A 5,062-nucleotide genomic window follows, 5' to 3' on the forward strand; every position below is an offset into this window, starting at 1 on the left:
AGGCTCTCCGTGTAAGTGTTTCTGACTAACGTGCAACCGCAAAACCGGGTAAAAACAACGGTAATGGTGCCAGAATCAAGCTGCTCAAAAGGTGCATTGTTAGTCAAGGGATAAGTGAAGCCGTGTGTGGAACCGGCAACGTGCACCACTATAAATCACACACAATCGATATACAGTAGCAGGCGTAAGGTGGGGGCCATCTTGGAACGGAGTCCTCCCAAACAAGATCTAGCGAAGAAGTGATGAAGCACTAACATCTACACCCAAGACGGAACATCCAAAAAGAGGAAAAAGTCAATAACCTGCATCTACTTACAGGGTGGCCACAGCATGCCACTCAATCATAGAATTCAAGCCCCTGTCTACGGTGTCACAAGTCCAGATCCATTTATTTTCCCTTAGAGTAAGCAAGCGTTCCACATTCTGGCGACGCTTGGTGACCTTAATGACATCAATAACGAACCAAAGCATTTCATTAGGCTTATGCAATTGTTGTTGATAATGTTCAACCAACGGGGCAGTGATAACATTACACCTTATTCTAGACTGATGCTGTGCCACTCTTTTCTTAACTTGTTGTGTGGTTTTACCAATGTACGATAACATGCACGGACATTGGATACAATAAATAACATTCTTTGTATTACAGTTTGAATGGTGATACAGTTTAATGTATTTACCATTGATAGTGCAGTTTTTTAGTGTCTTAGTCGTATCACAAGCCGCACACGAGCCACATGGGAAATGCCCGACCACAGGTGGTAACCTCCATTGGGACTGAATGGTAGTAGGTGATGGTTCATTGTAGGCCCGTACCAAGAAATCTCTTAGATTTCTCCCTCTTTTGAAAGCAAAACGGGGTTGTTCAAAATGAGGTTCGACTTTGCTGATTAAATGCCAGTTGTTCTTTATGATAGATTTTATTTGATTAGATTCAGAGCCAAAAGTGGTTACACATGTAAGAGATCTTGTGTCCGGCTCAGATATCACAGTCTTTTCTCTTTTGGTCAGCAAAGCCTCCCGGTCATAATACCAGGCACGTTTCATGGCCTGTTTCACTAGTCTACGAGAGTAGGACCGCATCACCAATTTCAGTTGCAACACCTTGGCCTCGCGAAAATAATCAGTCTTCTTGGTGCAATTACGTCGAAGACGCAAAAACTGCCCAAAGGGAAGATTATCGCGTAGGTTGCGTGGGTGGTGACTGTCATATTTTAAGAGGGTGTTCCTTGCTGTGGGTTTCGTATACAGCCTCATAGCCAAGGTGTTATTATCGCTATAGATGGACAGGTCTAGGAAATTAATGGACAGTTTGTCATTCTCAAGGGTGAATTGCAAATTGCTATCTTGTAAGTTTAACCATTCGTGGAACTCTTTTAATGCAGTCTCCGTGCCATTCCAAACTAAACAGACGTCATCAATGTAACGTAAGTAATGGCGTAAGTTGTCACCATAGGGATTGTTGTTATATATTACCCTCTCCTCAAAGGATGCCACGTAAAGGTTCGCTATGTCCGGCGCGAAAATCGCGCCCATTGCCACACCTTTAAGTTGGCCTTAAAAATCAGACCCGAAGATGAAATAATTCTCCTTAAGAGCAATACTAGCACATTGCACTATAAAATCAGTGGGAACCTGATGGGGTCGTATTCGTGTCTCCAAAATATCAGCAATTATGGAGAGTGCATCTTCTTGAGGGATGTTAGTATACAGGCTACTAATGTCCATGGTAGCCAATATATCAATGGTGGGATCAAATGGTTGGCCTTCAAGTTTTGTAATAACATCTCTGCTGTCTTGTGTGTATGCTCTGGTCAGAGGAACAAAAGGTTTCAAAAAATACTCAACATATTCTGCTAAGGGTTGGAGTATAGATTGGCACCCCGCCACGATGGGTCTTCCAGGGGGAGATCTGATGTCCTTATGAATTTTAGGAAGCGTATAGAACGCTGGTATTGTAAAATCCTTTTTATTCATGTATTCAAATTCTTTACTGCTTAACCAGAGGCCCTCAAGGCCTGTCGTTGTCAATGTTAGGATCTCTTTCCGTATTCTTGTGGTGGGATCTCCTCTGAGTTTTTTATAATGTGTGGGATTACTGAGTTGGCGGAGGGCTTCCTCATCGTAATCTGTTTTATTTTGCAGAATGATCCCGCCCCCTTTATCCGCTGGTTTGACTATAAGCTCATCCAGATTGGACAGGGTTTGGAGTACCAATTTAGCCTCTTTAGAGAAATTGTATTTGACATATTTTCTATGTTGGAACATTTGCTGAATTTCATGGAGCACTACATTCTCAAAGGTGATGAGATCTTTAGGCATCATATTAGTAGGTGGAAAGAAAGTGGAGGGACACTTCAAGCCACTAATGTTAGGGATATGTACAGTTTGGGGATTTGCAAAGAAATAATATTTCAGACGTATCGTGCGAAAGAACTTATACAGCTCTACATATGTCATGAAGGCATCATTCCTATTGGTCGGGACAAAAGATAACCCATGACTCAGTATCTCCACTTCTTTTGAACTTAACTCGTGTGAAGATAAATTAAAAATCGGAACAATAGTCAAATTTTGATTATTTTGCATCTCTTTCTCAGCTTCTGGAGTTACCACTCGTAATAACTGTTCCGTGTTTGGCGGAACCCTGGGGTGTATTGGTTCCTGTACCAACCCCTCCTGTTGTTCCGAGCACGACCTCTCTGTTGTTGTCCACCCCTCCCTAAAAAAGGAGAGGAATTATGTCCTCTGCCCCCTCTATAGTTTGAACCACTACCCCGATTCAAATTATCATCAGAGCTTGAAGACCCAGTCTCAGAGAAAGTGGTATGTTTAGGGGCCCAGTTTGTTTGGTTATTAGTGGACTGAAAAAAATCTTTTTTTAAATATGGATAAGTCCGTTCTTTGTTGTAGTTTTTTAAATCTTTCTGCAATTTCTCAGTCTTTTTAAGAATATTGTTTCTTTGGAAATCGGTGATAACGGTATCAAGCTTTTTCAAAAACTCCTCAGTATCCGTGGCTACAGTGTCTTCACGGATCTGTTTCTCCAATTCTGCAATCTCTAACCTAAGTTTGTCAATATGTTTCAGTGCCGTCTCTATGCTCAGGACCATCCAACTTCTCGAACATTTATTTCCTACAAAACTAAAGCCAACCTTATAGTCCTCATCCTCTACAAAAATTGCTGGTATATTGCGGACTTGTAGTCCAATAGGGATAATGTTATTGCTCAAACAATCGGTCAGAAATTTAGCATGTAACTCAGTTCTTATGAGTTTTTTATGCAATCGTTCTAGGGTGTTTTGAGCCGTGGATTGTTGGATGTTTAAATTAATGCCACTATTTTGGGGCCCTAACAATGAGGGGCCACCAGCTATTTTGGTTATATAGTCATCGGTGTAGGTAAGGGTTTCCTGTTCAGACATAGGGAGATGTATCTCTAACAACAATACTATACAGTTTCAAATATAAACAATACACCAATACATAAACAAAAATAAATCAGTGCAATTTAACACATATATATATATATACACACATATACACAAGGTGGACAGATACCTATATACAGAATAAACCACTTTCGTTAGGAAGGGCCCTTGCAGACAGTAGTCTGCGCTTATCAAGTTTACACAAAACAGAGCCACCCAATATTCCCAGAGGGACTGGGTATAATCAATAACAATGAACACAAGTGTCCCTATAGGAATTATTCAATAAACATTCAATGAATTTCAAATAGCCGCAAAAGCGGTCAATTATTTCGCAGAAAGCAAGGCAAACAGAATTAAGCTGTTTTATTATTCAAAATATATTTTTATCTTTTATCTTTCTTTGTACTTTTTTCACTTTTTTATATATACACAACTTAAATATGGCAACAAAAATACTACGATATTAGCAAACAAAGTTCTCAGTAGTATAAGGCAACTTTTGTCATACAGATGGGACAGTAAATAAATACCATGTCCAAAACAGTATTAATCACTGAATAGTAATTTAACAGTCAAATAATGAGACAGAAAGTAAACAAAACGTTGCCAAGCGTCGACGTTTCGGTCCTCAATCGGTTAAAATAATCCAAAGGACCATCTTCAGGACCACACGTTGCACATATTCATCTAAAAACAAATACATCTATAAGTATATAATATACAAAGACCTTGCCAGAATAGTAACGTCCACCTACTCCAAGAGAAAATACCGAAATTGTGACACCCAACACTTAAAAGTGACACTCAGAATGTCCACCAACACCAGAAACATAAAAACACCAATACTAACGTGCCATTACCAAGAATGAACGAACTAAAATGCACAAAAAGATATTTACACAATCTGGATAGCAGTGGGCTTACCCAGGACCTCCAGCCGGAAGCCAAAGCGTTATGCACTGCAAAAACCTTAATGTCTGATGAATAAGAGAGAAAACCACTGTCATTGATGAGTGAGCTGAAGAAACCCTACCTAGAGGCTGTGAAAGCAACACATACTATGATAAGGCACATACCTACAAGAGAGATCGATGTCCCAAATGGACACTCCTATTGTACCAGAGAGAAATAAATCCAGGAAGTACACACGTCACCTAGAAGGCAAAACACTGCATTACTAAGTGTTAGCGTGCGTGTGAATCACCCCACTAATCAAGCCCAGCCCTAAAAGTAAGTAGGGAACTTCTCAGCAAAAACTTACTAAAAGGCGTGGGACATGCACCGTAGTTACACCTCGATCCGCCACAGCGTCCGAACAGAGCATCGGAAGGGAACCGTGTGACGGCGTTTAAAGACGTCATGACATCACACGTTCCAGGGAGCCATATTGGTGCAGTCTGAGGCTCTCCGTGTAAGTGTTTCTGACTAACGCGCAACCGCAAAACCGGGTAAAAACAACGGTAATGGTGCCAGAATCAAGCTGCTCAAGAGGTGCATTGTTAGTCAAGGGATAAGTGAAGCCGTGTGTGGAACCGGCAACGTGCACCACTATAAATCACACACAATCGATATACAGTAGCAGGCGTAAGGTGGGGGCCATCTTGGAACGGAGTCCTCCCAAACAAGAT

Source organism: Lissotriton vulgaris, unplaced genomic scaffold (genome assembly GCF_964263255.1).
Source record: "Lissotriton vulgaris unplaced genomic scaffold, aLisVul1.2 SCAFFOLD_2974, whole genome shotgun sequence".
NCBI lineage: Eukaryota > Metazoa > Chordata > Amphibia > Caudata > Salamandridae > Lissotriton > Lissotriton vulgaris.